This window comes from Ambystoma mexicanum, chromosome 6q, assembly GCF_040938575.1.
Source record: "Ambystoma mexicanum isolate Mex_15411 chromosome 6q, UKY_AmexF1_1, whole genome shotgun sequence".
NCBI lineage: Eukaryota > Metazoa > Chordata > Amphibia > Caudata > Ambystomatidae > Ambystoma > Ambystoma mexicanum.
The window spans coordinates 729,178,681-729,186,479 of record NC_090937.1 but is presented as its reverse complement, the minus strand read 5'-3'; the positions used below and the strand labels follow the sequence as shown (position 1 = coordinate 729,186,479).

Below are 7,799 nucleotides of genomic sequence, written 5' to 3'. Positions count from 1 at the left end.
CTTGCTGCTAAACTGAGGCACCAGAAACTTCGGAACGTATAACCCAACTTCGTAATGGAAACGGGGAGGTAATGAGGGGGGAGAAAGAGATAGAAGAGGTGTTGATCTCATATTACACCAACAACCTAAAAAGGGAAAACCTAGATTGGGAGGCACAGGTCACGTTCTTAGATCAGATAGACTTACCACAAATTAGTGAGGCAGACAGGCAACAGCTGGAGGCAACCGCTGGAAGGCCCCATAACAGAGGCGGAAGTGGGGGAGGCGATAGGAGCACTAAAAGGACACAAAACCCCAGGCCCAGACGGGCTAAGCACTGCATACTATAAAACATCCAGGACCATTCTAACAGGCCCCCTAACCTGCCTATTCAACCTCATTTGAGATAAGGGGCGTACATCCGGGGACATGGGTAGAGCAACTACAATATTATTATTGAAGCCAGACAGGTATCCATTGGATTGTGCCCGATCTCTTTATTAAACGGAGATGGAAAGATCTACTCCATGGTACTAGCCCAGAGACTAGCAATGGTACTTCCCGAAATAATCCACTCAGATCCAGCAGGCTTCGTGAAGGGGCGGCACACATACGATAACATTCGCAGAGCCATAGATATGATTGACTGGGGACGGAGGGCGGGTCAGAGATTTTCAGTGGCAGCCCTGGCCGCCTCTAGAGCTTTTGATAGCCTACACTGGGGTTTCTTACGCCTGACCCTTGAAAGATTCGGGTGTGGACCAATCTTTACTCGCATGGTAATGGCCAATTTCACAAACCCAGCCACTAGAATAATGGTCAATGGAAAGCTTACAGGGAGCATTCCCATTCAGAAAGGCACAAGACAGGGGTGTCCACTGTCACCCCTGATCTGTTCCATGGCTATGGAGCCATTTGCATTTAGGGTTCGTAACCACCCGGGAATCCAAGGGGTTGAAGTGGACACTGCAGGACATCAAAAAGTAGCACTCTACGTGTATGACATTCTCCTGTTCCTAAGGGCCACCGCAAACTCTTTACCAGCAGCCATACAATTACTGGGGGAATTCGCTAGGGTCTCAGGATTCCACGTTAACTATCCAAAATCCAAAGCTCTCAACATTACCTAAAAGCCGGAACAAATTCCGGTATGGGACAATCAACACCCCCTGAAGTGGGAACACAAGGCAGTAAAATATCTCGGAGTACAATTGACCCCCAGATATGATAGGCTATACGGAGCCAATATCCTGGACCTTCTGAAAGCGCTAGCAAGGGATCTAAAACAATGGCAACTGCAGGAATTGTCCTGGCTGGCACGCATTACAGCGGTTAAAATGACCCTTCTTCCTAAATTCCTATACGTAGTTGGTGCCCTCCCAATAAGAATCCCGGGTCCAGCCATTCAAACATTACAGAAGGAAGTGATGAACTTTATCTGGGGGGGGGGGCAAGAATCCCCCAAAAAGTACTATTCAGACCACAAGTCCTGGGGGGACTGGGGGTTCCAGAATTCCGTAGATACCTATGGGCAGCACAGGGAGCCCAGATGCTACAATGGACAGCCGGAGAAGCTCGGAATCAGTGGGTCATACTTGAAAGAGCAGCGACTAAGACATCCCTGGGGAACCTTGGCTTCCTCGCCACACGATACAGGGAAAAAGAAGGCCAACTACTAGAATCAACTAGAACTACTCTGTGGTATTGGGATAGGGTTCTGAAAAATAAGAAGATTAAAGGTGTGAGGGAACCACTCACACCAATTGCTTATAACCCGGATTTTACCCCTGGAACACATGCTAATTTCTGGACAAACTGGGGGCGGGGGGGATAACATGGTCCTAAAAGATCTCTACGCACATGGGTCACCCTTGTCGTTTGAAGAATACAAGGCCAGGTTTAACATACCGGAGCGGGAACGATATCACTATGTTCAGCTCAGGTATTGGGTCTCAAATGCGAAGGTGAAAGAGGGGACAGCTAGAAACCCTACAGGAGTGGAGCTAACAATACAAGAAGGCCAACCAGACAAGGGAATAACTAGATTATACCGTCTAGTGGGGGAATTGGACCCTGAAGAGAACATCACCTATATGCAACAATGGGAGACTGATCTAGGGAGACCAATCTCTGGGGACACATGGGGCCGCATCTGACATAGAGCCGCCAAGAGCTCTAAATGCACCTTGATTAAAGAAGCAGCATACAAACTCTGCCTCTGTTGGTACATGACGCCCGCACGTATGCATGCCATTAACCCAGAATACCCTGCTGCATGCTGGAGGAATTGCGGACAGTCCGGGGATCTTGTCCACATGTGGGGGTCCTGTCCACTAACAGAGACCTACTGGAAAGAGATTTTAAGTCACATTTAAGAAATAACTGGTGTGGGGCTTCCCTTCGATCCGCTAGTGGTGCTCCTGGGGGAAGCGGTAGAGGGATGCTATACAAGCTCAGGGCCGACAGCCACGCTAATCACACACATGTTGAGCGCAGCCAGAATCACGATTGCACAAGCACGAAAGACTAAAGATGGACCATAGTAGCCATGTGGTTGGTGCGGCTGTGGGAGTGATGGCCATGGAAAAGGTGACAGCAATAGCCCACGGCTCTTACTCAAAATACCTGAACACTTGGCTACCACTACACGAATTCGCAGACGATAAAGAACAGATGTACTTTAAACCCAGATTGCTCCATGCAATACCTATCATTTGATAAACTCGAACACTAATCTGAAAAGTGATCCGACCGGCTGAATTTTTAATACAAGAACAGAACACTTTTTCACCCATAAGTTAGGGAAATGTTTGGGGGTGCGAGTTCGACAGTTACTTTGCACGGTTACCATATATGAGCACTGGAACTGAACTGCACTGAAACCCCAAGATGGGGCAAAGAAGAATTGGCTCTAAGTTGGTAAAAAAATAATATTTTGCTCGTGAAATGTTTTATTTGTGTCTCGTTACCCATATTCTCAGAAAAATTCGAGCAACAGTCTGTGAAAACTAAGAAAATACTTGCCCGCATATGATACTTCATATAATTACATTTCTTGAAAGCGATACAATGTGTCAAAGGAAAGTTCACATGCCCTATGGGTGCTGACATGTCCCTTTGACCAAACGTTTATATATGCCTAACGGTAGGCGTATATGAAAACAAGTCTGAGCACCAAGATCTATACAAATGAGGCAATGTGTGAGTCAAACTACATTTCCCACAAGTCAGTGTTTGCAATACATCTAGCCGACCCAGGAGACTAGAGTAATTATATTTTGGGTAAATGAAAATAACATCTAAAGTATATACCCAATATTATACGTGGGTGTTAATACGACGGATTGTTTAAATGTCCACATTTGTTTAGGGGAGTATGAGGTAAAGTCCCCTTTCTACTTCCATGGTTTCGTCTTGATCCAGGAAGTAGGCCACACCACACACTCTGAGACTGCAGTCAGCGGCGCAGGCTGATGCTCTTGATTCAGACAAGCACTATCGCCGAACTCTGGGACATTATTACTCTGAGGTAAGTTGAATGCCTGACAAGTAATAGGCACAATCAATAGATGGGAAATGGATCAACAGCACAAGTAGCAATTTCACATATCGTGTAGAAAATTGGGCATCTAGTCATTACGATATATTGGAGTTAACACAATACAACGGGTTAAATATGAACAACAGAGGAAATGTCACCATTTCTGTAGGTAATTAGTTATCCGGCATTGTGTCATATGTCCCTTTACATTTTTTGTAGGGAATTTCAAGATCGGCATTGAATGAGATGATGGTCTGGAATTAAACAGACAATAACATTGTGACGACCTGAGACACTTGCTGTTATGTCCGACTAAGTACCCCTTTGGGACTTAGATCCCCACGGCCAGACAAACTACGCACAAGTGAGTACCCATATGGGAGTATTGAGTGATGCGATCAAGGTTAGGATGTCACCACTGGCTGTTTATTAGCTCATAAAAAGGCCCTTGTGTTTGTTTCTCCACCCTGCAGGATTGCAATTCATTTCTACCACGCGACAAAACACAGAAGCAGGGACTGATCTCTCTTTTATGTTACCGCACATCTCCCAGACTAATATCGAATTGGCTAGATTCATCATCAGCCTAGGAACAATAAGTGAGTATCCTCCTTCATTTAAGAATAGTTTATATGACCAGTCTAGGTTATAAGGACTGACTACATGGAGTTAAAAACAGGCCTTTGGTTTGTTTTGTTTTGCTTTTTGCAGGAAGATAAACAGTCTTTCCCTGCACCACGCGACAGAATACATAACAAGGATTAATCCCATTACCAAGTCACCCTCCCCTGAAATCCAGCAGAGGGGAGCTAGATATAAGCAATAGATCGAGACATTGCTGTGTTTTCTCATTTTAATGTATTATGAATATTGTATAAAATGACAGGTTCTAAAGGAACGAATTGTAATTAGTTTATCACCATTATTTTGTAGATTTTGGGTTCACCCCATCCACATTTGAGGCAACATATATTGGACAGTTGCACTCCGTCCTGATGAAGGTTGGCTTGAATACCTGGGCAAGGTGGTTCCGGCCCACAGTTAACTTCAACCGAAACACGTGTCGACAGACATACAACTCCTGCAATATAGACAGAGAGATACATCTAAAAATATATGAGTCTTGGATTTGAATTAAGGGTTTCTTTATGTTATGGGAACAATAAATACCCAGATTGAGAATGTTTACAAGTATGAAGATGGTATATATGAGATATGAATGAGTTGTGAATGATGGGAAAAGTTTTTGCTGAGTTTTTTATTTGTACACAATCGTGTTGACAATTTTAAATAAATACCATGTATTGTTAATATTTTATTATAACCACACAGAATCCTGTCATCTTTGTTGTACCGGTCCATTTTTTGTTTGCTGGGCAGGGGTGGGTGCCAGACTTTTAAAACTATTGACGGAGGCCCCTTAGCGACTCGCAGTGGATGGTGGAGTGACAATGGTGAAAATGGTTGGGGGATATTCAGGCTCTGTGTGACTGGCGGGAGTGGGTTGCTGTGCAATGGTTCAAAGTGCACTATTGACAAGAAAATCTATGTGGGTATTGTCCAAGTGTAAAAGCATGAAGTGGTACAGCCTCTGATTGTCTTCTGGTCAGACATGTGTTGGTCAGTTGCTGTTTCTGGGGTGTGGCCAGACATTTGGCAGGGAATGGAACGCTGCGCTTTGGGGTTTAGGCCTCTTCGAGATGCTAGGTCTGTTTACAGTATAGACCGAGTGATGTCCTATAGTCCAGGTTGTTGTGTTGGACGTCTGCTTACATTCACAGTAATTTGGTAATATGGGCCTTTACACACTGATATTAATGCTACATATGGTGATCCATTCTTGTATCATATTACAGTGATATCGTACCCATATTTTTCTTAGTGTACTGAGGAACAATGCTATGTGATGCCACTTCCTGTTTTATCAAGGGGTGAAAGGTTGTGTGCCATCACTTCCCGTGATGTCACTTGGGGCAGGGTTCAAATGTCATCACATACTGTGATGTCATCAGAGGTCAAGGGTCATGTGATATCACTTCCGCTACCCCTGGCATTTTGGTGAAATGACGTCCCTGGAAGTCTGTGTCAGTAAGTTCAACTGAAAAGCCTGTCTGTGTCCAAAACCTATGCTTGTCCACACAACTAAGACAAAACAATGTGTAGGGATGTCAACCATAAAATAAACAGTGTTCCAAAAGTAAAGTTCTGAGATATTTCAAGCTTGGGCTTACTCTTCAGCTTCTTTTCCACCAAATGTCATCACGTTCATTACAATGTTCAATGTACCTTCTTTTGGACTTGAAGTAATAAAGTTCCACACTTTTGCAAAGGTCAGGATGCCCTTCCCCAAGTTCGATTTAGTTCTGGGGCAGAACGTTTCAGGGTTCCCTTCCTCAAGTTCAAAATCAAAAGCAGACACAAAAAAGAAGTATCTTGGAGCTTTGTCTTTAAACTGTGTTTCAACAATTTTTTACAACTCAGGGTTCTGTGAGAAACCAGAAGGTGTCTCACCCACTAGTCCCTGGGTATCTGTCATCCAGGTGGCTAGGACATGGCCATCACTTTTGGTTCCAGTTCCTGGGGTGGACCAGTGAGGCAAGATCACCTGGGTGAAGGGTCTTTGGGGAGAGAGAATGGGACACTGGCTGGCGAGACGTGGTATCCACTTCCCTGTAACACCTTTACCCCATCCTGCCAGCTAGGATACGTAGGAACTCTACCCTCCAACCATTTCCTACACAAACACTTTCACACGAACAGCCCGCTCTGGGAGAAAACAGACTAACACCCAAGCATTATACCTGACGGGTCCCAATACGATTGTCAGGTGAGATCAGGCAATTACTAACCGTCACTCACACCTGACTCCCATTAAGCTTCCCCACACAGATAAAAGGCAGAGCACGAAAACACACTTTCAGTGAGGTAAAGCACATGAGCAAACAGCAAACGGGGGACAAAAAACAGAGAACTACAAGGGGTTTGAAAGGAGGGAGATTCCTGTGACCTTTCCGACAATAAACCGTTACTGTCATGAGACCTCGAGATTGGACAGCTCAAGGCCAGGAAACCAGTCTGAAGAATCCTGCATTGTGTGTCAGAGGTACCTGTGGTCCTCCTACATGACTAATCCAGCCGGGGAGAAGCAGCAGCTGCTGTGGTACCGTCCTTGAATCCAAGAACAAAGTAGCAACAGAGAAATCAAGACAGCCGTTGAGTTGGGGAGACTAATACCAGACGGCTCTGTGTTGAAGCGAAGGTTGCAAGCAGCAACATTGTATAGCGAGCGCTGGAACGAACATTGTGTGTGATGAAGAACGCAAGTAAAGTTAAACTGCTGATGAATGCTTGAATTTTGAAGGGAACGATACGATACCATTGACATAGTGGTCCGACAATGCATGTGTGCTCAATCAAAGGTCTCTGTAAGGTATCCAGCTGAGAAATGGCAAAAGTGAAAGTTAAAGAGTTGTAAGAAGAAAGAGTTTGTGAATCGAAGTGGTCCTGCGACAGGTCAAGCAAAAACAAAGCGCACAGTGGAAAGTCTTCGATTTTTGGTACAGAAAGGAAATATTGAAAAATGAGATGAAGTGGTCCGAGCCCGATCAAGGGAGGCCAGTTGAGAACATTGTGTTAAAGTGGATCTGAGCCTGACGGAGGGGGACACGGGGTGAACAGTGAACCACCCAAGAAGTTGTGCATGTGAAATCAGTAGAAGAAAGGAACTTTAATGTTTGTTTGTCGCATCAGGCCCTCTGCAATAAGAGACTTTGAATGGCAAAGAGACTTTGGCACAGAAGGACCTGATGCTGAGGTTTTGAACTGCATCCTCGTACTCGATAAACTAGAGTGTGTGCTAAGCTCGAGTGTGCCACCTTGTCCTGTGCTGAAAACATGGAGTAGGGGAGCAAACGGCTCAAGTATCCTGATATATCATTTCTTGAACACTTTTCTTTTACATAACATTGTTTCCCACAATATTGGTATTTAGAAGTAAGGATTGGCAATATGTCTATTAGTATAGGCCCTTTTATTTTGACAAGACTCTACTAGGACTGCGTTATTATTATTTGATGGTTGAAGCTTGCTCCTATCTTTAGATTTAGGATTAGACAGGCGCTTTTCCAACCCATTTTTAAAGTTCAATAAACACCCTTGAACTGTGATCACTTGTGTCTGTCTTACTGTTTGATACCATGCCTTCCTTTCATGTGGTGTTAGTGGTGGGATGCAACTCAATTGAAACAAATTGGGGGACCCTAAAATTCCAGAAGCTTAG

General features: G+C 44.5%; 1 long non-coding RNA gene across 2 annotated transcripts; it reads left to right on the top strand.

Annotated features, from left to right (window-relative positions):
• Positions 1-3,432: 3,432 nt before the first annotated feature.
• Positions 3,433-4,877, top strand: LOC138516259 (uncharacterized). 2 transcript variants are annotated; one of them, XR_011282258.1, is made up of 4 exons: positions 3,433-3,508; positions 3,740-3,884; positions 3,994-4,119; positions 4,454-4,877. It is a non-coding gene; the product is annotated as an uncharacterized lncRNA (long non-coding RNA). The 2 variants fall into 2 exon arrangements; XR_011282257.1 differs by having other exon boundaries at positions 3,965-4,119.
• The last annotated feature ends 2,922 nt before the right edge of the window (positions 4,878-7,799 follow it).